The sequence below is a fragment of the Lepidochelys olivacea genome, assembly GCF_965140295.1.
Source record: "Lepidochelys olivacea isolate rLepOli2 genome assembly, chromosome: 7".
Taxonomy (NCBI): Eukaryota; Metazoa; Chordata; order Testudines; family Cheloniidae; genus Lepidochelys; species Lepidochelys olivacea.
The window spans coordinates 104,495,113-104,521,768 of record NC_140417.1 but is presented as its reverse complement, the minus strand read 5'-3'; the positions used below and the strand labels follow the sequence as shown (position 1 = coordinate 104,521,768).

The 26,656-nt window shown below is 40.9% G+C and overlaps 1 protein-coding gene across 7 annotated transcripts in view; it reads right to left on the bottom strand.

The window, feature by feature from the left end:
- The window catches only part of CTBP2 (C-terminal binding protein 2), a 230,659-nt gene that overhangs the window by 153,966 nt on the left and 50,037 nt on the right, over positions 1-26,656 (bottom strand). For 6 of the 7 annotated variants that reach the window (XR_014712419.1, XM_084634127.1, XM_084634124.1 and 3 more), the window contains one exon: positions 20,511-20,688. The exons of the other annotated variant lie outside the window; for it this stretch is intronic. The gene's annotated coding sequence lies outside the window, so the exon portion shown is untranslated. The remainder of the gene's footprint in view (positions 1-20,510; positions 20,689-26,656) is intronic. 7 annotated transcript variants of the gene reach the window in all.

Below are 26,656 nucleotides of genomic sequence, written 5' to 3'. Positions count from 1 at the left end.
CCCTTCCTACCCTCAAAAAATATGGTAACATTTCTCTTGGTGTAATTATTTTTGCTGCTGTGTGGATAATTTTTAATAGCAAAACCGATTCATTTCAAACCTAGGTAGGATGACACTCATTTAACTGACTGACTGCTTGACACAGGTTTTTAGCTGTGCTGCGCATTACAAATTGTTCTAAATGGTTATAGCACTGGTCCTGATTATGCACACACGGCACCTAAAACTTTGCCAAGATCATCTAATAGGCACGTCATAACCAGCCTTAAAATATTCAGGAACACCTTTTCCCACCAAAAAGGAAAAATCACTAAAACATTTAAACAAAACACTGAGCACTGCATCCTTTATTAATGCTAACAGATTGCCTTAAAAAAAAAAAAAACAGATGTCCTCTTCTCACGGTTCTAGCAGGTTTTCTCTTCAATACACAGGGAGAGGGAATGAAAACAAATTCCATGACCAAGTCATCATTCCTTTTTCAAGAGCAAACAGCATTCCAAATAGGACGATTCCATCCACAGAAGGCAGTGGGAGTTAAACATATTTCTTTTTAAAAGGGCAACGAGGGACTATTTAAAAATGAGATTTTTCAAAAACATTCTTTTACATATTATTTTTAATGTATTTTCAAACAGACATCAAATATATCTACTTTGTGTCTCCTGGCAGTTCAAGAATGCCAACTCACCCTGTCCTGAGGGTGCCAGAGCCAATCTGTTGCCAAGAGACACAAAACTGATATCAGGGATATATGAAGCAGTCTTTGGAAATGTACAAAATAGCGAATGACCTCATGTGCAGGGTTTGACTTAGTAAGATGTTGAGGGAGAAAAATTAACCTTTCGTTGTAAGGTTTTAAATTTAGCATTTGTATCCTTTCGAGGAAGGAGCAGCCTTTCTAAGATAGAAATGTCTGGTATTTAATATGGTATTTCAGGAAAATATACTGCCTTTTTTGAATGTTTACTTTTGTTTGGGGAAACAATACCACTCTGTGATTGAATCATCATGTATCAGCATGCCAGGAAATCCATACAGGTTGTGTGGTTTGTGACAGTCACAGAAAAAGGTCGTGAATTTTCAAAGAAGGTGTCTTAACAGGATATTCAATTGTCACATCTGGATGTCCAAAGTGATGCTCAGATATGTAAATGTTCATCTGACAAGTCAAGGACTGACTTTAAGCCTCCAAATTTGGACATCATAAAGGCACCCACCATTTAAAAATTGATCCCTAAAAGTTCTTTCAAATAGGAGGTTTTAATATTTGGAGACTGGAGATGTAACCTATGAAGAGTGTTACAGGTGCCCCTCTACGCACTGGCCTTTGAGCTCAAGTTAGAGTAGCTCATCTTTTTAGCTCTGCAGGTTCCCAGTTCAATCCCTAGTGAGCTGGCCAAGATGGCAGCTCTCACAAAGGCGTGGCCTGAATTTTAAGCCAGATAGAGGCAGCTACAAAACAAGCTTGCAAGTATCATCCTAAAGACTCTCCACTCTGATTTTCAAACCTTAGAAGACATTCTGATTTGCCACCTCAGGCCCACAATCCACCCTACCACACTGAGGCATGACTCTTCTCATAGCTCTCCTGAATTCTATGACCTCCAAGCCGTTATTTCTGATTTTATATGAATGTCCACAAACTTTGACATCTGGGATTTTTGTGCGCAAGTGGTTCTAGTGACAAAACACGTCATGTAGAGATAGAACATCAAATCCCGTGCTGTGTGGCAGATCAGCCACAAATGCCCCAGTGACCCAAAGACTCAGGTCAGAGGAACCCAGAGAAAAGTTCAATTCCCCTTAGAAGGCTTCTTCATGCCAGTGTTAATTTTGTTCGTATAACATGATGAACAGAGGTGGGTTTACAAAGGTAGTTTTGCTCCAATAACACAAGTAAGCACTTTAGGTCATTTTACTATAAATCCCATGTCGTTAAACCCTTCATCATAGAGTTGGTAAAAAAAAAAAAAATCACAAAAAATGTTCACAAAAAATGTGTCCCTTTCTTTTGTTGGAAAATTTCAAAGTTCCAAATCTTTTCATCAGTGCAACTTCAGCTTCCCCTCTCCTCCAAAATTAAGTTTAAGCTCTTCCTCCTCAACTTCCAGGTCAGATGTAACTCTACCCCACCCACACATCTGCTTTTATATGTCCATGTATTTTGCCACTGTCACCATGAGTTACCTGTGGGTTTTTTAAAAAACTACTGAAGGAAAACTGAAGTCAGACAGGATTCCTCCAGAGTAAGGCGTGCTAAACTGAGCGCAATTGCTTTCAGCTAGGTTCTCGGACTTTTTAGCGTGCTTCACTGACAAATGGCAGTTGGAAATGAATCACAAAGGTTATTTTCCAGTCTGTGACACTAATTTCTAAACTTTTTAAATTAAAATAGAGTTTAGCTTGTCAAAACTAAAATAATAAAATGAAGTAAACTAATTAAATACCAACACAGTATCATCCAGCAAATTTCAATTTGAAAACACAAAAGAAACATGAAATACATGGAATTGCAATGATTTAATGTAAAGTTGCAGTTTCTATTAAAAAAATCAGATCACTTCAGTACCACCTAAATAATCATATTTCAGGTAGCCAATGGTGAATTGCTATTGCCTTCAGCTAGACGCGAAAGGCAATACCTCTCATAAAATAATTACTGTTGCCAGGTGTTCTTTATATATGGCAAATGAACAACAGACCTCAATTGTTGACAGGAAAGAAAAAAATCCTGACTGATTGCAAAAAATCAAAACAAACCAACAGGCCAGTTTATGTAAATTGCTTGTTCTCCTGCACAGTGTATAAAAGATCTTGCTACTACAGGGGAATGTATGTTCTTGTGTGTGTCTTACGAAGCCTAGAATTCTAAGAGACGAAAGAAAACTGACATTGCACCAGCATCTAGACTGAGAAAAGACAGAGGGAAAGAAGAAAGGGGTTAATAAAATTCAAACCAGAAAACAGGAAATGAGATTAAAAGAGACATTTTGGCCATGAGGCCTTCTTTCGGCTGAAGAAGGCCTCAAAGCCAAAGTGTCTCCTCTAATCCTATTTTCTATTTCTAGAGTGCATTTTAATAACCCCTTTGTATATGGTACAATGACTACAGCAAGTCCTATTTTAAGCAGATTTTCCACACTAGAAAAATAGGTTAAAATAATTGTACCATACACCTTGTGCACGTGACACTTTTTTAATCCAATGTCAAATACCAAAACCATACAATACAACACAGTGTACATTTATAAAGCCCCTTTCATAACAAACAACCCGGGGCACCGTACAAGAAAAGGATAATACACATAGCTCACTTCAACCAACTAAAAGGCTTGAGAACACAGAAATGTCTTTTGACTGCTTTTAAACCTGGATGTGGAATTTGCTGATCTAATGTCATTGGGCAGAGAATTCCTTTGCCCTGGGGCAAAACCGTCAACAGCTCTGGCACCTGCCATTTCCAATCAGTATTTGGAAATGGTTAAAACAAACTAGTACCCAAAAGCACATGGTGCAATATGGAATGTGAGGAGACAAAAGTACAAGTAGGCAGCACTGAGGCCATAAGAAAGCATCCACTCAAAACTAATTTGCAACTTTCTGAGGACACCTGTGGAATAACTAAGTAACTGGAGAAACCGGTTACCTATACTTTGCATAGTCAATTCATCTCATCAGAGGAACTTGGGGCCAGTTGATGTTTCCCTAAAGCTCACATAGAGGGCCTATTGACAAGGATTGCAATAATCTGTCTGACAGGTGATTACATCCTGCACATGCAGAGGTGTCAGGAGAAGAAAGATGATATTTTGATGTACAAGATTTCTCAGACAGTTAGAAGGAAAGTCTTTACTCTCTGATAACAATGTGGTTAGAGGATAGGGGTAATCCTTATATCACCCAGATTCCAAATATTAAGGTTCAGAGCTAATGTGTTGCAATTAAATATTAACAAAATTGAGAGAGACAGACAGTACTCTGTACTTTTGGGCTAAGGAGAAGAGCATTCATCCAATGTGAAGGAAGCCTATTTCAGACTTTCAGACTTGGACTTACATGTCCAAGTGTCCATGACACAAACAATGGAGCAACACAAAGATTTCCTCCAGACAAGGGGAGGGAGTACTTTCCCTTACCCTCGGCAAGGCAACAAAGAGGTTCTCAACACAACATGTATCAGGACCGTGTAGTTCACCAATTCCTCTTTCAAGCTATGTTATAATGTTACATTTATCTACAACCAGTAGATTTCAGATTGGGTTATTTTCTATAGTTCTTTATTTGTAGGTTTGAAAATTCTCATGTAGCCAAATAACTGCTTCACTTGAATATAAATTGTGAAAAGTATGTACAAAAACCCATTTTCAAGAAACGTGCATTAATAATCAAAGCCACTACATGATTTTTTTTCTGTAACACTTGTCCTCCATCTTCCTAATGTTTGCTAACTTTCTTTGTCATGTCAGGTCTTACTTAGCATGCAAGTTCTCCAAGTCCATACCATTGTCTTCCACTTGTATGTACAGCACCACAAGTATTTATGGCAACGTATAAACAATGGCAACAATTTTCAAGCTTGGGTAGCATAAAGTTGGGAAGGTGAGTAAAAGCAGCCTGATTTTCAGAGGAACCAAGTACCTGCAGCTCCCACTAATTTACACTGGAGTTGCAGGTGCTCGATACCCCAGAAAAATCAGGCCACTTTTATTTTGGTTCCTACATACAGAATGAGGCTCCTAATTTTAAGCACCCATGTTTGAAAACTTTTCACAGTAACAACAGCGGACACAAACAAATCTCATATAAAACAAACAGTAAGTCCATTAATAAGGAAGAGAGGAAACGAAAGAAAGCAAGTCATTCTTTGGGCTCTAGACTAGAACAAGCTGCCATGGACGCCCACCTCATCTATTTCCATATTCGCAGAGAGATAATCAACTATATGTTAACTAACTACCTATTAAAAAATACTGGGGTGAGCACAGTGTACCAGGCTTCTCCAGCCACAGACACTGCATTAGAAAAATGGGATCTAGACAGGCCTGCATTATTTATTCTCTGTGGAATTCATCAGTTGAGTTAATTGGATTTTTTACTGAACAATGAGGCGTCGAAAGAGGATTTTATAGTGGAGTTAAACTAGAACTAATACCAGGCAATGACTCATTGTAAAGATAGACAGTTACTGAGTCAGTAAAGACAAGCAGAGAACATATCAGAGGGGAATCAAAAATGGCAAATGAAAAAGTGGAGATATCGAATCACCAATGAAGATGTCAAAATGACACAGGTGGACCAAGTGGAATAAGTAATAAAACTCAATCAGAACTATGGCAGAACAAGACACTGCAGGCTAGAAGCTTTAATTCAAAGAAAGTGTAAAATCAACTATTTGCCTTTCACTATGAAATATGGTGATTTCCGGAGAACAGGGAAACCCTTTGAATGAGGTTCAAGCAAAACTTTTCTGATTTTAATTTTAAAAGTCCTCACAACTAGAATGAGGTTGGCACATGTATAAATAAAAGCTCAGAGGGTCCTTTCAGGAACTTTCCTGTTGAGTTAGATGTGTCTAATTCACAAGAAGAACAAGGAACTAAAAAGAGGATTAGTGGAAAAACACAATGGCAGGGGAACGACCAAAACAATGAGGCCCTTGTGATAGGGTCTATCAGGTCTTCTCTGTCTCCTGCTGAAGGTGTTGGTGCCCTGACACCCTGCTCAAGTTATACTACCAACAAGAGTTAGTCCTCCAGACACTCAGAAGGGCCAGGAGGAGACACTGACCAATAGAGAGCCAGCAGGCTAGTTAAGAAGGCTTGCCTGCTTCTGCTCAGGGGCAGAGCTGGGTGATGCTGGGTTGCAGGAGCAGCCCCTCAATGTTAGCCGAGACCCAGGTCAGGAGCCTCCTTTCACACACTGCAACTAAGTGCTTGCTTTTGAGGATTTTCTTGTTTCTTTAAAAGTGCTGTGATGGGATGGCTGCCCCACACTGGCAGAAAAGGGGTTAAAAGCAGCCCTAGAGAGGCAGCGCCAGAAACAGCCAATTAGAAAGGGGACAAGAGGAGCAGCCAATCATGGCCCGGCAGGCTCATATAAGGCTGCAGGGCAGAGCAGAGGGCAATAGCTGACTGGAGCTTGAGGGAGAAGAACAGACTCCTAGCACGAGGAAGGAGCACCAGCACCTGGGACACAGCAGTATTGCAAGTAGGGACCGGGAGAGCTAGAGAGAGCTCCTGGCTGGCCACTAGGGCCTGAGGTAAGGGCAGAAGGAAGTGCTGGAGCTGGAAAGTGGCCCTGGGACAATGGGCTGCAGTTGCCCAGGAAGAAGTGACTGGACAGAGATCTCAGATCCCCCGGAAGGGGGAACACAGACTGTGGCACAGACCTGGAACGAAAGTTACAGTGGCGAGGCACCACCAGAGGGGGGCGCCCTGGTGAGTAAAGCTAATTCCCATGACAGCTGGCAGGAGGCATCAGAATGGTGAACCCCATCACAAGTGCAGACAGCCAAATTCTGAGTTTGTTATTTTTATATAAATGTTGAGATGCTAATGCCAATATTAAAGAGCTGGCAGCCACAACTTATGGACTAAAATTGTACTTTGCTGCAGTGCAATGCTTGGCCCATTGTGACAGCCCCAATTTAGCAAGATATTAAGTACACACTTTACTTTCAACATATGTCCTCAATCAATGGGACTGATCACATGTTTAAAGTCAGGAACATGTATAAGTATGTTGATGAACTGGGGAAGCAAATGATTAATTAGATTCTGGTGGTCATGCCTCAAGGGGCAAGAGACAAGTGTAGAAGCCAAGCCTAAGTTTGGAGCAATTATGATGCGATCAAACTAAATAGGCTGTATTACTCAAAATCTTGCTTTTAATTAAGTAACTTGGAAGAAATGACCATATAGTAAACGGTCTACCTTAGATTTACATGCCTCTCCAGGTATAGTTGGCTTGATACTGCCCTTGTGACACCGTGGTATTTGAATTAACAGAAGGGACATGAAGAACAGGCTTCATCGGGATAAAGATAACAGATGATATCAGCTCTTTTTAATAGGGCCTTCTGGAGTCTACAGAAAAAAGTGAATGTTCATTCAACACACCTTTCGGAAGAAGAATAAAAAGCAGAACTGAAACATCAAAACAGCATAATCTATTATACTGAAAAATCCATGTATGTGAACACCTAGTATATTGCTCTGGCACCTGAAATAGCAAACTGGATACAGAACAGTACATTCTAAAGCAGATGTCCTCTAAATCTGCCCTTCACACTCTTTCACTATACCAGCAGACCAAGAATAGAAATTCTTCTGTATCAGCCACTAAAACTGAATGGAGAGCTAAACAACTTTACACTAGAATAAAAGTGGAAACAAAATAATGAAAGTTCAACAATTACTTCAAGATGTGAATACAATACTTCATGATATGAGTGATAAAGATGCCTAAACCACAACATTTGGACCTAGACCCGATCTTCACCAAGATTCAGGGTTTATTCAGATACAGCGCCAGACCATTCTGTGGTCAATAATGGATTGAACAAGATCCAACAACAGTCAAAACAACGTTTAGTACACCAGCAGAGCACTGCCATCAAAATATGGCAGCAGCAAAAAATAAAAATGCAGAAAAATCCCTGGGTAAATGCAGCCAACAGCAGAAAGCATATTAACTATGGAACTGCCACCAGGTGAAGGGAACAGCAGCCAAAGCATCAAGGATGACAACCAGAAGTTACATGTAGTAGGTAACTTTCACAGTCCTTACTAAGAGTCAGTTTCTTAGTAGATGTAAATCAAGCAGATTTACACCAGCTGAGGATCTAGCCTTTATTGTATTCAATGGGAATTTTACCTGAGTATATACAGTGCAGGATCAGGCCCAGTGGACCCCAAAAAGGAGAAATGGCAGAATATCACAACTGAAACTAACCAATGCAGATAATACAAAATTACTCAAGAAAGCTAAATCCAAAACTAACTGCAAAGAGTTCACTAAACTGGCTGAAACAACATGGCAGATGAAATTCAATGGTGATAACTGCAAAGTAATGTACATTGGAAAAAATAAACCCACAATATAATGGGGTCTAAATTACCTGTTACCACTCACCAAAAAAAAATAAAAAATTTTGGCTTCATCGTGGATTGTTCTCTGAAAACTGCTCAATGCGCAGCAGCAGTCAAAAAAGCAAACAGAATGTTAGGAACCATTAGGAAAGGGAGAGATAAGCAGACAGAAAATATCATAAAGCCACTATATAAATCCATGATATGCCCACGCATTGAATACTGCATGCAATCCTAGTGACCCCATCCCAAAAAAGATATATTACAATTGGAAAAGGTGCAGAGAAAGGAAATAAAAATGATTAGGGTATGGAACAGCTTCCATATGAGGAGAGATAAAAAACAGACTGGGACTGTCAATCTTAGAAAAGAGATAACTAAGGGGGAATATTATAGAGGTCTATAAAATCATGAATGATGTGAAGAAAGTTAACAGGGAAGCGTTATTTATTGCTTCACATAACACAAGAACTAGAGGTCACCCAATGAAAATAATAGGCAACAGATTTAAAAACAAACAAAAAGAAGCACTTTTTCATACAATGCAGTCAACCTGTGGAACTCATTGCCAGGGGATGTTGCGAAGGACAGAAGTATAACTGGGTTCAAAAGAGAATTAGATAAGTTCATTGAGGACAAGTCCATCTATGGCTATTAGTCAAGATGGTCAGGAATGCAACCCCATGTTCTGGGTGCCCCTAATCAGCTGACTGCAAGAAACTGGGACTGGATGACAGGGGATTGATCACTTGAAAATATCCTGTTCTGTTCATTCCCTTTGAAGCATCTGGCACTGGCCATTGTGAGAGACAGGATACTCGGCTAAATGGACCATTGGTCTGACCCAGTATGACCATTTTTATGTTCTTGTTAACAGTGAACCAACAAAAAGCACTTATCCAGAGTATGATAATAGAAATGGAAATACATGAAAAAAGTCAGTGGTGTGAAACAAGAAGGGAAGTGAAGGTGGGCCACAAGGATAAAATTGTTTAAAATTATTTTTAAAAATCTAATAGTAAAATGAAAAACAAAAAGTGAAATTACCAAAACTCCCCTCTAACTAAAAAGGGCAAATGTCAAATTGAAAATCAAGTAAAGAAAAATTAAGATGAAATTAAAATGATAAATCACCAGATTGTAAGCTTTTTAGGGCAGGGACTGTCTTTTTATTCTGTTTGTACAGCATCTAGTACATTGGGGTCCTGGTTCTGACTGGGGCTCCTAGGAACTAAGGCAATACTGTACAAATAAATAACACCACCATCAATAAAAGATTAACTCGAAGTATGGGAGCACTGTTCAGAGATTGCTAACCACCCTGCAATTCATAATGCTATAACATGAGCTGCGTATTCAATATAAACTAATTCAGTAAGACCTTGCTAACCATGGGGTAGTCTCAGCTGGTTCAAATTGTCATAGCTCCAGTAAAGTCAATAGAAATAAGACAATATATTAACAGATGAGAATCTGCTCCCCATGCTCTCAGAAATATACTGAATAGAAGATTTCATTGGGTGGGACTATAACATTAATTTGTAAATAAATTATGGGAGAAAATATCAAAAGGCTTAAAAATCATTTATTGAACTAAAAAACAAAACAAAACAAAAATAACTCAATCCCACAACTTCTATTATGACAGCAGATTAAGTACAACTGAAATTTCTACAAGGCTGAATTCTACAGAAGCCAATGTTCACAACCAGTGACATAATAAGAAATAAAAATAAAAAAGCAGGTAAGAAATACAAAAATCTATGTAGCATGAAATATCTCCAAGAGACTTGTTTAGTGAAATTAACTAGTAGTTTAATAGAAAAAAAGCCTGATATATGAGAGTACTCCAATTTCTTCACAGAAATTAACATTTCAATCCTGTTTTTATCTAGAAGTCATTAAACTGTGCAACATGAATTATTGGAACTGTAGCAGAGAATTAACTCTATTCATCAAGTAAGTCCAAACAGTTTAGAGTGCATCTGTAATGAAAAAATAGCTCCACATTTCTATCTCTTCTCATTAAAGTAAACCAGTTTTCCCCCTCTCAGTATATAAAACTGTCTTCTCTTCACATAATTTATATTACCATAAGCCAGCTCACATTCTAAACTATTACATGCCTCCAATTAATTTTTGCAGCTTTTGCCTGAAAATTTAATGAGATAGTAGCGCATGAACCTGCTGACTCCAGATTACGTGTGTGCTTCCAATATTAATGTTGGCATAATAAAATAATCTGATACATACTTGATGAGAGCTTTTCACTATTGTGAGAGTAAAGGCAATACATAAACTAATTCAACTGATTTTTCTTTTTTTTTTTTTAATAAAATTACAAAAAAGTTACCAATTTCAAACTGAACAGCTCCAAGTCAAACATGAAAAAGTAGATGTACAGTATTAATGCACACTTTTTTGAACAATTTAAACATTTATTAGTCTCCTGTTTAAATAGTTTAAAAGGACTTAGTTAAAAAAGTCCTTTTCTTTTCAAAATGTCTATTAGACATGGTAAATGGAATTTTAAGTTTCAATATTATATTTTATGCTCTGCTTTATAAAACGTAGTTACACCATACCGCACCCCTGTATTGTTGAAAGTATTATTACCCCAATGATAACGGATAAACTGCGAAAGAGAATCAGTGATTGCAGGGCTAGATTTTTGGCACCTAATTTCCATTGAGATCCATGGCAGTTAGGCATTTAAATACCTTTAAAAATCTGTCCCTAAATCAGTATCACACAATATACTGGGAGCAGGAGCAGGATTAGAAGCCAGATGTATGATTGATTCTCAGTCCTCTGCTCTGCTCACTTGACATTGCTTCCCCTAGGTTTCACATATGTTTAAGCATTTCAAGTTCTGCTCCATCTCCTAATCCTGCAACACTTGTGCTTAACTTTATTAGCACAAATAGCCCCCATAGCCTTCATTGGGTAGTAAAGTAAAGCAAGTGCACAAGTGTTTGCAGGATTGGGGCCCTAGACAGAAAAAAAATTCACATTTTATAATAAAGGCCCTAATTCTGATTGTAAGCTCCTGAGTGCATTTCATGATTGTTCAGTTTAAGCTCTACGTTGCTAGGGATCTCTCAATTAAACAATGCACAGTTGGTGTTATCCCTTGTGGAAGCTTGGGAGGTTTGCCAAAAAGGTAAAGGTGAGGCGGAGATAAATTTGTAAAGGGAGAGAAACAAACAGAACTTAGGGAAGAAGAGTCCAAACAAGGAAGCGACACATATTTTACGTACATCCCCACACTGCTGAGCTATTTTGAAAAACAGAATGCATAAGACAAAGCATTCGCCATGGATTTTTAAATTGCATGAGTAGCATTTATACACCAGACCATCCTTCTGCAGGTCTCACTGCCTTTCTCAATACAGGCAATGGCCTACAGGTAAGAGTGCAGGCTCATGATCAGACAACTTAAGTTCTGCTCCCAACTCACTGTGTGACCTTAAATAACATACTCCCTGTATCTGAGTTTGCAAATGGCAGAATGAGGCTATTGGCACCTACCTATTTTTGTAGACTGTGCTCCAGAATATTAGACATAAACAATATTTTCTTCACAATAAGAATTTTTTTAGAATAAGGTAAAAGCCAAAATATTCCCACTTTCCATCGTCACTATTATTTTACTACCACGTCTTCCTGTTACGGAAGTGCAGACTAGTAATGCAGAATACAATTTTGATACTTATACATCTACAGCAGGGGTAGGCAACCTATGGCACGCGTGCCGAAGGCAGCATGCAAGCTGGTTTTCAGTGGTACTCACGCTGCCCGGGTCCTGGCCACCGATCCAGGGGGCTCTGCTGCCAGCCTGGGGTCCGGCTGCCGACCTGGGGCTCTGCAGCCACCCCCAGCTGTGGCCCACTGGCCCCAGCCTGGGGCAGTGAGGGATGCAGACAGGGGCAAGAGGGGGCACAGCTCAGCACCCCCACCTTAAAAATTGTTCCAGCGCCACTGTGCTGGGATATTTTTAAGTCCTGATTTGCTGCTTACATCACTATCACGCCACGTGGAACAGGGCACGGCATTTGACATTGAGATTAGAATGTACATGCAAGAACCGGAATCAGAATTTTCTGACAGATTTCAAGATTTTCAGCGATTTCGCCCAATGCTATCTTTTCTAATTAAACCTGGAAAGTTCAACGAAAGCGACTTGGATTTGTCTGTACTTCAGTGGATGGGTGCTGAAGATTTTGAAATACAGCTCGTTCAGTTAAAAAGCTCAGAATTGTGGGCATCAAAGTTTGGAGATCTGTGGACTGCACTTGAAGCTACCAAGAGAGATCATGGGGCCCCTATTCTGACCTGCTGGACGTCCCTGCCAGTGAAATTTAACTGTCTGAAGAAAGTTGTGTTTGCAGTGCTTTCAGCATTTGTATCCACATACCTGTGTTAACAGGTATTTTCACACATGAAATCTGTCCTCTTTCGCTCTGGGAGCCGGTTAACAACTGATCACTCAGAAGCCTGTGTGCAACTTAAAGTATCCAAATACGTTGGAAAACTCAGCAAGGAAAAGCAATGGCAAGGATCACACTAAACTGATAAGATCTGCATTTTAATTTAATTTTAAATGAAGCTTCTTAAACATTTTAAAAACCTTATTTACTTTACATACAACAATAGCTTAGTTATATATTATAGACTTACAGAAAGATACCTTCTAAAATCGTTAAAATGTATTACTGGTATGCGAAACCTTAAATTAGAGTGAATAAATGAAGATTCGGCACACCACTTCTGAAAGGTTGCTGACCCCTGATCTACAGTAAAACTGGTGATGAGCTGGTCCTCAAAACAGATTTTTTTTTCTATTTGTTCATTTTCTGTTGTTTCACACTATCATAAATTTCAATTCCTGTGAAATTTCAGGAAACTGAAAGTTCTTTGCAGTGAAGCACATAAAATGGTCAAAAAGCTTCTTTTGTGCCAAATCTTGACCAGTAGTACTGTAAAAAAACTCCCAAGGGGCTACATGGCATAGAGAAATCAGTAGTAAGGAGCATAGAACTGGGGCATTCTACTCCTATTGAATAGGCTTAATAATAATGTGCACTGCCCTAGCACTTGATATTAAAAAGACAAGGAAAAGAGTTTTTGAAAAGCTCTTTGTAGCTTGAAAGCTTCTCTCTCTCACCAACAGATATAGGTCCAATAAAATATTCTTCCTCAACCACCTTTGCTAATATCTTGGGACCAACATGGCTACAACAACTCTGCGTACAGCACTCAATAGTCATTAGTTAGTTATGCCAGTTACACCGCCGCTATTAAGTAGTTAAGCCTCATTCATCCTCATTTTAAGAGGGAGAGAAACTGGGGCTTAGAGAGATTTTGACTTGTAGAAGTTCACACAGCAAGTCAGTATTAGAGTTAAAATTATGGAGCCCCCATTCCTCTGAAAGTCCAGTCCAAGGATCAGGGCTTCTTTGTACAACACAGTGTACAAACACATTGGTAGACACAGAGCCCAGAAGATTTTACTGTCTAGTTTTAGACAAGATGCAACAAACCAGCGTGACAAATGAAAGGATGGAGGAGATGGGTGTGAGGAAGGCAGAGAGTAATAGAAGTCAGACCACGTGTTTACAGGAGCTAGCTATTGTGCAACTTAATGGTTCCAGACAGTTCAAAATCATCATAAATGAAAAACAAATAAAACATCATCTGATATCCTCTACTGGCACTCAACCTAACCATCATTGACATTGACATTCAACTACTACTGGGTTTTCAGAATTCTATACATAGTACTGTAAATAACAGAGGAAAACAATACTAAAAACAAGTGTGACCTAGTTTGTTCTTAGCAAGGTAGACGGTCAAGCAAGTGCCAAAGAATTGTTGGCACTTCAAAATTCTATTTAATCATAACTTCTGCCTCATGGAGTGGACCCCGATTTTTTCCAGAGTGGTTACTCTAACAAGCCAGTTCATTTGTCATTTCAGTAATATGTCTCAATCTATTTTAACAAAACCAAATGAAAGTCAAAATCCACTGAAATGTACTGCAACAAGCATTAAAATTGGGAAACTTCTTTCAAATAAAAAAATGGGGAAAGCTAAAGAACCTCCCATCTATTTTCCTTTTACCGATGACTCGAAAGTAGTATTTTCAGATTGAGGCAGAGAAGAAACCAATTAAATAAAGGAATCTAAATCTTTCTATTTAGTTTAGGCTGTGATCCTGCAAATGACACCACATGGGTGGACCCATGATTCCTGTGCAGAGCCCGAAATGAGACACTTCACAGAGGCAGTTAAAGGATCTGACCGTTGCTTCCAAAACCTGGCCCTGGCCCTCCAAACATGCACAGGAGTAGTTTCACTCAAGTAAGCAAAGTTACCCCCATACATGTGTGGAAAATCAAGCCACACATATTAAGTACGGTGCATGTGTGTCTGTGTGTTTATTAATTTTACTTAAGGGTTTGTTGTAAATATTTTGTTTACTTTTCCTTTCCAATATTTCTTTAGAAACTGTGATACCACATTTTTTTAAATCGACACATGTGACATCCCCTCCACACACACTAACAAAAGCCCCATACTTTTACAGATAATAAGAAACATATAATTAAATTAACAGATGCATATTTCTGCCTTCTCTCCTATCTGTTTTCTTTGAACGCTATGCCAGACAGCAAATAAAAATCTGCATTTAAATAGAATATTTTTAATGTATGAAAGTGGGCAGCCTGAGGGTAAAAGGTATTGCATTCAGCTCTCCACAGTCACAAAATTGCATTCAAAATGTGACACTTCATTTTAAAAATTCATTGAATATTTTTGATTTGTCATTCTATTACTTTCATTTTACTCTAAAAAAACCCAAAAAAACTCTTAGTCCAATATTTTTTGTATCAAAGAATGTTAATAAAATATTGTGATATGATATTGTTTTATCAGTTTAATTTTGAGAAAAGATTACATTCAATCAGATCTCATAAGTCACCACCTCTGATAATTCCTGCTATTATTCAGTGTGAAATTCAAGCAGTCTGAATTCATTAACATAAGTTGTTACAAATCTGCATTTTTAGACTTTGTCATAAAATGCAGAAGTCCAAACTCAGTGACCTGAATCTAACAGCCTTTCATGTGAAGTGGCCCTGCTATGCAGCTTCTCCTAACCCCTTCCTTCTTTTATGGGTCAGGATACAGACACTACTTGCACTCTTCACTACTGACTGGGTCACAGTGAGAGAAAATATGAGCTAATCAAGGATCAGCAGTGCTTGATCACATTTAGGATGCGATTGTGCAAATGCTAACATAGGCCCTGATCCAGCAAAGCACTTAAGCATGTGCTTAATTATAGGTATGCTAGTAGTCCCACTGAGGACAACAGGATTACTCATGTTTAAAGTTAGGCACGGGATTAAATGCATGGCTGGATCGGGGCCGTAGTGCCTACATGTGTGAATAATTTCATTCAAATTAATGGGACCTCTCAGTACACTCATTAGTATCTGCAGGATTTGGCCCTTAATTTTCTTCAAATTGCAGAGGCCTCTAGCAAAGAGTAGAAGAGTGAGACCGTGTTAGCACCAAATGACATATGTTATAAAACAGGTGTCACATTATATTGGACAGACCACAGAAAGACAAAAATAAACCATTTTTGACACTGTATTATCAGGACAGCACCTCCAGGAAAAAAAATGTTGATTTCTAAATTATCAAAATGAGACAACATTAAAATGACACATGCACTAAAGGGCCCGGTCCTGCTCCCTTTTAGCTCAGTGGCAAAACTCCCACAGAATTCAGTGGGGGCAGAATCAAGCCCTAATTTAGAAAAACTCCTCTAGTTTAACTCCTGCAATGCAATCCTGGCTTGAACACTGAACAATTTAGTAACTTACAAATACTCTGTATACTATTCATTCTAATGGTACGTCTACAATGCAATTAAAAACCCGTGGATGGCCCATACCAGCCAACTCAGGCTCGCAGCCACTCCAGTCAGTCTGCAGGTAAGGGATGGGCTGCCTCCCTCCGTAAAACAATATCCCTTGCTGAAGGAGGCGGAGGAAGGTATTTCCCTTCTTATCTCTAGATACTTAAGCCAGGAGGTCTTGGTTCCATGCAGTTCTCCTTTCCCTGGGCAACACAGCATGGGGAGGAGGTGACCAGCCCTCAGTGGAGAAAGAAGTGGTTAGGGACGATTTAGAAAAGCTGGACGTGCACAAGTCCATGGGGCCGGATGTGTTGCATCCGAGAGTGCTAAAGGAGTTCGCGGCTGTGATTGCAGAACCATTGGCCATTATCTTTGAAAACTCGTGGCAAACGGGGGAAGTCCCGGACGACTGGAAAAAGGCTAATGTAGTGCCAATCTTTAAAAAAGGGAAGAAGGAGGATCCTGGGAACTACAGGAAGTCAGACTCACCTCAGTCCCCAGAAAAATCATGGAGCAGGTCCTCAAGGAATCAATCCTGAAGCACTTACACGAGAGGAAAGTGATCAGGAAAAGTCAGCATGGATTCACCAACGGAAGGTCATGCCCGATTAATCTAATCGCCTTCTATGATGAGATTACTGGTTCTGTGGATGAAGGGAAAGCAGTGGATGTATTGTTTCTTGACTTTAGCAAAGCTTTTGACTCGGTCTCCCACAGTATTCTTGTCAGCAAGTTAAAGAAGTATGGGCTGGATGAATGCACTATAAGGTGCGTAGAAAGTTGGCTAGACTGTCGGGCTCAACGGGTAGTGATCAATGGCTCCATGTCTAGTTGGCAGCCGGTATCAAGTGGAGTTCCCCAAGGGTTGGTCCTGGGGCCGGTTTTGTTCAATATCTTCATAAATGATCTGGAGGATGGTGTGGATTGCACTCTTAGCAAATTTGCAGATGATACTAAAATAGGAGGAGTGGTAGATATGGTGGCAGGTAGGGATAGGATACAGAGGGACCTAGACAAATTGGAGGATTGGGCCAAAAGAAATCTGATGAGGTTCAACAAGGATAAGTGCAGGGTTCTGCACTTAGGATGGAAGAATCCAATGCATCGCTACAGACTAGGGACCGAATGGCTAGGCAGCAGTTCTGCGGAAAAGGACCTAGGGGTGACAGTGGATGAGAAGCTGGATATGAGTCAGCAGTGTGCCCTTGTTGACAAGAAGGCCAATGGCATTTTGGGATGTATAAGTAGGGGCATAGCCAGCAGATCGAGGGACATGATCGTTCCCCTCTATTCGACATTGGTGAGACCTCATCTGGAGTACTGTGTCCAGTTTTGGGCCCCACACTACAAGAAGGAGAGGCTGAGGGAGAGGCTGAGGGAACTGGGATTTAGTCTGCAGAGGAGAAGAATGAGGGGAGATTTGATAGCTGCTTTCAACTACCTGAAAGGTGGTTCCAAAGAGGATTGTTCTAGACTATTCTCAGTGGTAGAAGATGACAGGACAAGGAGTAATGGTCTCAAGTTGCAGTGGGGGAGGTTTAGGTTGGATATTAGGAAAAACTTTTTCATTAGGAGGGTGGTGAAACACTGGAATGCGTTGCCTAGGGAGGTGGTAGAATCTCGTTCCTCAGAAGTTTTTAAGGTAAGGCTTGACAAAACCCTGGCTGGAATGCTTTAATTGGGGATCGGTCCTGCTTTGAGCAGGGGGTTGGACTAGATGACCTCCTGAGGTCCCTTCCAACCCTGATATTCTATGATTCTATGATTCTATGATTCTAAGGGGCTGTTAAATTGCAGTGTAGACGTTTGGGATTCGGCTGCAGCCCAGGCTCTGGGATCCTCTCACCTTGCAAGGTCCCATAACCCAGGCTGCAGTCTGAGCCCAAATGTCTGCTCCACAGTTAAACAGCCCCTTACCCAAAGCCCCAAGGGCTCGAGTCAGCTGGCTTGGGCCAGCCATGTGTGTCTAATCAGAGTGTAGACATACTCTAAGGGGCCTGTCCTTTCTCTACTGTTTGATGGGGAGGTGTTCTCCCTAGCCTTTGTTATCAGAGTAACCCTGCTGCTGTCCACCACGAGTGTTGCTTTGCACAGAAAGGAGATGACTCTCATTTAAAAAGCTCAAAGTTCATGAATCTAGATTTCCTCTGCAGGAAGTTACACCTAAGGACTGCCTTCTGAACATTTTCCATGGATCTAATCTGAGAATTACCCTACCTACATTGTCATTTATGTCAGATAAGGGACTTGGTTGCAATATGGATACCCATTTTTTGAGAGTAGATGCACGCCTATAGAAAGTTAAACTCACTGGGCCGGATTCTGCTCTCATTTCACCCTGATTTTACAAGGCAAACACCATTAACTTGAACCTTAGACAGAACTGCTCTTGATACATCAGAAGAGAATCAACCCCGCACACAGAGATTTAGTGATAATTATTTTATGTTATTAGGGAGCTGCAACAGTTGAAATTTTTAGATGTCCAGGAGCATACTGGTGAGAGTTCAAACATTACCATCTAGTCTATATAGAAAAGGTTTGCTGGTATAGCTATACCCACAAGCCCTTCTACTGTACACACAGTTTGTAATGGCAAAAAAATGCTTTTTCCGGTATAACTTACATCAGTTCCTTGACCAAAATAAACTATACTGGCAAAAACACATGGGCTTTTGCCAGGATAAAAAAAGGTTGCAAAAAACTCTCACCCCTAACCAACATCATTATACTGGCTAAAGTTTCTAGTGTAGACCTGGCCTAAAACTTTCCAGTCCCTGCAGAAAGCCAAACTCTGTGCAATCACTGGCAATTAATTGTGCAAAGCTCAGCAGGATTGCCAGCCCCTGATAAACTCATTCCAAAATTCAGCCCTGAGGCCAAAAGACTGCAATATTTTAATTTCCACCCTTTCCTTAACCTTCACAGATGGGCAGTTCTTTAAATGTAAGAGAAATCTCAACATACTCTGCCTTCAGAAAACCTGAAAATAAGAAAGAAATTCTAAATTGATGGATGTGAGTCATCAACACCAAATTTCCAAGTGAGCAGTTATCTTTAAGAATATCCCGCCAAAAAAACAAAATAAAACACAAACCAAGTAAAATTAAATAAAAAGCACTCTGCAGGTGGCAGCCTGAGGTCCAGTCTACACCATAAAATATAGCGTAACCAGCTCCCTTAACACAACATGGCCTGACCTTGTGTAGCTAAGAGTCTTTCAGAACCATATTACTGAGGAATGTGATTTCATGGACTTCACAGGGCTGTAGGAGGATCTGTTAACACAATTACAACACTTTCATTTAAACACATTAAACATAAAACCCACTGATCCCACCATGTAGGCTGCTTGATAAATAATTACAGGGATTAGCAACACCTACATAATTAAAGTTGCCTAACACTTTCCATTGTAAGCTCCTGTTTTCAGTTACTTATAACTCTGCCAAATTTTAACCATTTGGGATATTTTCCATGTTTGCACTCTGCCTCAGGCTGAATTTTATTTTTAAGTGTCTGAAAAGAAGTTAGCTGCTTCCAAGGAGGACAGGAAAGAGGTAGTTTTGCCAGACAAAGAAATTGCTTTAACTGTCTTCAAAGAGCTCTAGCACCTCCATGATTTGGAGAGCAGGCATTTGTCTTACGGGGCACAGTCCAAGAAGTCCCCTTTGCAAAGCCACCAAGAACTTTTGACAGTTAAAAGCCTCTGAAAATCACCACTTGCACATCTTCAGTAAAGCTTCCTCTCTCTGAAGACCTTCATGCACGGAAGCTGAATTAAGGTTGCACAGGCAACTTAACTTCTGACATTTACTAACTTTTGAGTGCTTGATTTTGCAACTGTAAAGTTCTTTTAACATTGTTTTTTTTTATTTAATTATAAAAAATTAAATACAAAACAGCTCCAGAATCTCCACTGTGTGCAACTGCACAGGAAGAGAGGTTGTCCTTCAAGCAGACAAGTCCCAAGTCATAGGTCAAAAACCAAACACCTGAAATTTCACCCAGAAACTGATAGGTAGCCATGATTCAGTTCTGGCTCCAGAATGTGTTAATTATATTAGGAACTACTGTTCTGTAACCAGACCTCCCAATCAGGTGTATTGCATAACACACATGGGACCTATTACATATAAGAAGGGTTGTTCTCTCTTCACTCCATCTTCCTCCTTTACCTACTCAACCCTGACTCTAGCCACAGAAAAAGATTCACACACCTCCATCTGATCAGAATCACATAACCGCTCATCTTACTGAGCCTCCGACCCTCCTGTTTCCCTGATCTTTCAGCAGACACACATTGAATGTTCACCTGGGAATTATAAACAACACTCCCACACCAGAGCCAGTAACCTCTCCACCTCCAGGCACTCAGATCAACATTTCCACAACACCATCCATCTGTCAGTCTGAAAAGCAGAAGGTCTAAAGACACTCCCAAACCTAGGCTTTGATGGGGCTTCATACGAGTCTGTACTTACGTTTCTCTTCGCAGGATCGAGATTGAAGCGTGATCAAAAGGCTGCACTGAAAGTTAACAGACCTCTGGAAACATCTTCTAGAGAAGAAGCGGTGGAGGAAGATGACAAGAATGGGTGAAGAAGATAGCCTTCTCTTCTATAAAGCCTTAGATGGAGGCCAGCAATAGGAACAAAGAACCTAGGAACACAGAGGGCACGTGTGAAACAAAAGATGGCCTGTACACAGAAGCAGCCTGATCCCATCCCTTTTTCTCCCACCTTCTTCCCCAAGGCAACCTTATTCTCAACAAAGTGATCACAACATTGTGGATGCTCCAACAAGGAAGTGGATAATAAAAAGCTAGTAAGATAGGTAACTTAGCACAATCAAGTTTGCAGAACCTATAGCACCTGAAATCATATGTTCAAATCCCATCAAGGATAACTCAGCCCTTTATTTCCACCACCCCTGAGGAACAGAAATGGAAGTTTACTGTGTGTGTCTGCATGGTGGAGAGGAATTTCTTCACAATGAAACTTTAATATCTGTGGTCCAGCCTGCTCTACATGGATATTAAAGACCCTATAGTGCTTTTGTTCATTTGTTTTTAAAGAGGATGGATTTGCCCAAAGGTACCTGGGAACAATTTCTTTTGCTGTAAGCCGGATGATTGCGGCCCCCCTCCCCCCACATTTAGATGAGCCTGTATTTCAATGCTGGAGCACACACATAGCTTCTGAAATGCTCTGGGATCCTTTATAGCCTTTCACTATAGACATGTGTAAAATATTATTAATTATTAAACCATGTTAATTTAATGTCATGTTCAGTGAGAAATAGGGATAAAAACCAAGAATACTTATCAAATGCATAACCCAAAACCAAAAGAGATAGGACAAAAAACAAACAAACAAACACACTTCCAGCTAAACCAAGAGGGTATGCAAATAATGGAAATATCGTACACCAGTACTTAACATTATCCCATAAACAGCAAAATTCACCTCATCTGAAATAGAGATGTAGCTGTTCCACTTAGCTTCATTATTCAAGGAGTTGCAGGTTACACCCAGTCTGCTGGCAAAAATGAGCTGGTTTGGGCAAAACAATGTACACATGGACTGTAAATGAGGGAGGACACCATTGCAATAAATACTGAATTACAAAATTCTCAAACGCAAATCAGATATTTATCCTCTGAGACCCTTGCTAGACGAAAACCATCCCCTATGCTAAATAATAGACAAAAAACATCCCCTATGCTAAACAGACTGACCTGATTCCCCTCTCTCCTATACTGGTGTAACCAAATTGACTCCAATGCAGTTACTTCTGATGAATGCAGGTGTAGCTGAGACAAAAATTAAGGCCTATCCATGAACATACTGAAAAACAAACTCTAAAACTGGACTAAGCAAAAGCTCGTATTTGAGATGGGAAGAGGCTGTTTACAGTACCAAAATAAAATGGTAAACGTATTGTTGCTAGCAAACAATACATTATTTTAACATGTTATGATACTTATAAATATACGAAGTTTAAATAAGCAGATGACAGAAAGTTCCTTTTCAGCTACTGAATGTTTATTATTCTTCGCACATTAGCACTTTTCCCCCCTTACGTTATATCTTCTGCCATTTATAATTAATTTTAACAGCTTCTGCAACTTATCCCACAGGTTGTTGCTGTTTCTTTTAAACAGCATGCTGCTGAGAAATTGATTTGTTTGCTCCGTATGCCTACTGAAATCACATTATGAAATATGCATAAATGTCATTTCTTGGGCTGTTTCTGAGGATTAACAAAGAATAAAAACTGACTTTAAAAAAAGAGAGACACCCACATACCCCCCCTAAAGAAAAAGAAAAACTTAAAACTGAAACTCAGTTCAGATTATTGGCAAAAAGAACATTCCACACTGGGTATCCAACGTGCCCTCAGATACATGGCTCAGATTGCTACCTAACTGGTACAAACACGTACTCCCCAGTGCAGCTGTTTCTCCGAAGCAGTAGAATTCACAAGGCACATCAAGTATCATAGGGGTCAGTATGGAACTCTTCAAGATAAAGTGGGCCAAGACTGCCACTTCCATTAAGTATCAGGTAAGGACAAAGGGGCATATGTTCTCTGACCCCCTCTGTCAATGTAAAGGTTCACATTTGCCAAGTGTTGCAGATCTTGGCTCTCTAGGAACTGTCTCCGGCCCAAGTATCCAAATCAGTCTGAAGATAGAAAAGAGCTAGTGAAACCTGGACTAAACTAACCCATGACCAAATCCCTATGAGGCTGCAGAGTACTACCCAAATCCTACGAGAGAGAGGAGGCCCAAACATCATTTGCAGCCATGGAACAAGCCAGTTCTGTAGCTATCCTGCCCAGCTCCAGAACAGGAGCTGTGACATCCCAATATTAAACGAGCTAAACAACAGCCAAATAATTCAACTGCAGAGAGAATTTTCTACCTACAAACCCTTATACACATTGGAGAAGACAATGGACCCATTCGCATTTCCCCTAATTCACAAGGCAATAAGACGCAGGGCAGAACCCCACAAATCCCCTGCCTGAGCCTCCCCCAGCTGTGTTCTCTCCTGCCAAAGGCCACCCCAGCAAGCAGGCTGCAAGAGTCTCAGCCCTGGTCTATGGTACAGAGTTGGGTCGACGTAAGGCAGCTTACGTTGACCTAATTATGTCCGCGTACACACTACAGCCTTGCTCCTGGCGATGTAAGAGCCTTATTACACTGACAACATAACTCCATCTCCATGAGAGGTGTAGGGCTTATGTTGGTGTAGTTAGGGCAACACAATGTCTGTCTAGATGTCTCTACGCTAGAGCCATGAAATTGACAAGAAAGCCTCACAGCTCGGGCTTTCACCCCAGGGCAGGTGGGGGGCTCCAGCTAGAGCCCAGCTCCTGCTGGGCTCAAAGTTCCCAGCTGGGCAGCTGCCCAGGCTCCCCATTCCAAGCCAGGCTGCCCCCAGGGTCCCAGCTCACCACTCCCAGCTGGGCTGCTGCCCACTGCCTCTCTGCTCTGAGCCAGGCTGCCCCCACGGTCCTAGCCTCCCGTTCTGAGCCGTGCTGCTGCCCTGGATTCCAACACCCAGCTGGGAGCCAGGGTGCTGCCTGGGCTCCCACTCCCCTGAGAGCCCGGAAGCCACCCTGACTCCAGTGTGGAGTGGAGAGCCCGGTCAATCGCCACACTCCTGGCAGGGAGCCAAGAGCCTGGGGGGAGGGGGCAGCTGCATGGAGCTGAGAACCTGGGCTCTCAGCTCCAGCCCCTGTTAAGTCAGTGAAAGCGCTCCTGGTGACGACGCGCACCACCGACAGAAGGAGTGTAGCGTGGATGTGAACCACCAGAGTAATTACTGCAGTGACTATAAGTCGACCTAACATAAGCCGACTTAAGTTTTTAGTGTAGAAATGCCGTGAGTCGTGTCCACACGGGGAAGGCAGAGCAGCAGACAGGTGGGGGCCCTGTGGGGGAGCACGAAACACTTGCCTATTCCTACTAGACTCGGACTTGAAACCAGTGCAGAGCTCCTCTAGTGTAGAAGCCATGGGCCTATATTCCATATTGCTCAGGTTCTGGGCCTAAGAATTTAGGCCTGTTCTTACACAGGTACTAAAGTAGCAGACACTTTCTGTGTTATTATTTTACTCCTCCTGTCAGAGGTCTAATATTTAACTTTTGGTTATTCCACTTTTGCAGACACCTCCAGCTGCTTCTGGATATGGAAATCCAAACAGATTACATGTTTACTGTTTTAACGGCATTGTACATGGTATTAATGCATTTTTCAAACAGTCATTGTTTCATACATATGTATAGATAATTTACAAATATAATAGGATCTATTTCAGTAAAATATCAGACACCACACACACCGGCGCTTTGCCTTGCACAGCCCGTAATCAGGTTGGGAATGCAGATGGAGGAAGACGGGACCGAGATTCTTTAGGTTGTACCCTTCCCTTGCAAAGAGCATAATACATCTTAAAATCCACATGGTAGGACAAAGTTATTATAGAATGGGCAGGCAGGGCCTGCTATATTTAAGCTCGCACAACAGCTTTGGTATAAAACAGAGTGGAACACAATCTGATACAATACAAAATGAACTGTGATACAGGCTAATGGAATACAATGCTGTGCACGGCAACAGAAAAAGCTTCTCAAAAACTGCAAATTAGTTCCTACTCAATGGGATCAGAGTGAGATCATTCTCTGAGACGAGTCCCATTGACTCAGTTCAAGCAGCAGCATGCTATGCATATGTTTAATAGACGTAATGGTAGACCAAGATGGAAGGCATTTTTCCCCATGTTATTTTCTACAGCAAAACATATTCAATTACAAGTTCTGAAATGCAAACAAGGTGTCTTTTCTCTGAGACCTTGTTAGACACATCACTCTCTCAAATTATTATAGAGAGCTGTCAAAATAGCCCGATGAGAGAGCTCTTGCAAAAGTATAGCTATCATAGTATCAACTAAATTCCATTAACAGCTACACAGTCATTATTTTGCATAGTGAAAATAAAGGCTCTGTGTTTGGGATCTACTTATTTATGGCCATCTAACCAAGAAGCACTTATTTTTCCCTGATGCCTTTGTTAAAATTACAAGATAATTTGGAGTTGTTGCAAATATTAATGACTGACGACAAAATGCCTCAGGAAATTTGAGGCGGCTGTCATCTAGCACTATTGACACAGTAATAACTCCTGTTCCTGTAGGAGTAAGCAAACTAACTCAAAGAATAATTATTTTTAATTTATGTCAGCACAGCAAGTACTGAAATTGGGAATGCTAGAAATTCTGTGCAATGATTATGAAATTATATTTCTTCTCTTTTTTGGCTGTCTATAAGGTAATCAAAACTATGCAAGGTTTTTCATAAGGTGAAATTTTTCACAGCCCTGAGCAATGTAGCTAGGTCAATTTAATTTTTAAGTATAGACCAGGCCTCAGCGCCCTTGCAATGAAGCAGCTGCTGATCTTGAAACCCTCACTCAGGCTAATCATCCACTGACCACCAGCACCTGCATGTCCCTGAATCAGAAAGGCATATATAACAGACAGAGTGAAGGCAGAGAATAGAAATGGGAGATTTTTCTCCCTTTTGACAAAGATGTACAGTACTTGATCAGAGTGAAGACGATAAATCCCCTAAACAACAAGGAACCCAGCTCCTCCAAATAGCTATTCCAGCCTTACACAGAAAAAGAAAAAGAGAAATGGAGTGGTTGGATGTAAAGTCTTTTAAAGGTTACAGAGTTTTCCCAAAAAAACGTTGCTCAAAAATCTTGTTGCTATTAACTGGATACAGATCATGGGTAAGGCTACAAGTTTGTCACAAAGGTCATGGATTTCGTGACTTTCCGTGACCTCTGCAGCTGCTGGTGCACCTGGCCTGGGGGAGCAGGGGATTGGAGCACAGGAGACGGTGAGGGCTCTGGGCGGTGCTTACCTTGGGGGGCTCCCTGGAAATGGTGACATCCCTCGGCTCCTAGGCGGAGGGGCCGGGGGCTCTGTGCGCTGCCTCTGCAGGCCAGCACAGCCCCCACAGTTCCCACTGGCCATGGTTCCCAGCCATTGGGAGCTGTGGAGGCTTTGAGCCAGCGCTCCGGGCAGAGACAGTGTGCAGAGACCCCTAGCCACGCCTCTGCCTCGGAGCAGAGGGAGGGGGATATCGTCACTTCCGGGCAGGCGCAGAGCCAGATAGGGAGCCTGCCAGCCCTGTCACTGCCTCCAGCACCCGCAGCATCCCCCGGGCTGCCCCACTTCCCCCCGTCCCTCCCCCCAATTTAGTTGGGTATATAGTAAAAGTCATAGACAGGTCACGGGCCATGAATTTTTGTTTACTGCCTGTGACCTGTCCATGACTTTTACTAAAAATACACACGACTAAAACGTAGCTTTAATCATTGGAAAGACTCAAGAGGCAGCAAACCCTAAAATGTAACCAATAAGAGGCCTGGTGATAACAGATTTATTTTTTGCCACTATAAAAGATTTCTCCCTACAGTAGTTTACTTTTTCTTTTTTTTAATTATTACTCCTTGATGGACATGATACTATTAATTCAATTTCAACTTGCGTTTCCTATTAGTATAATCTACACTGAGTTATCTCTATGGCAGTAGCAAAATCACTTTAT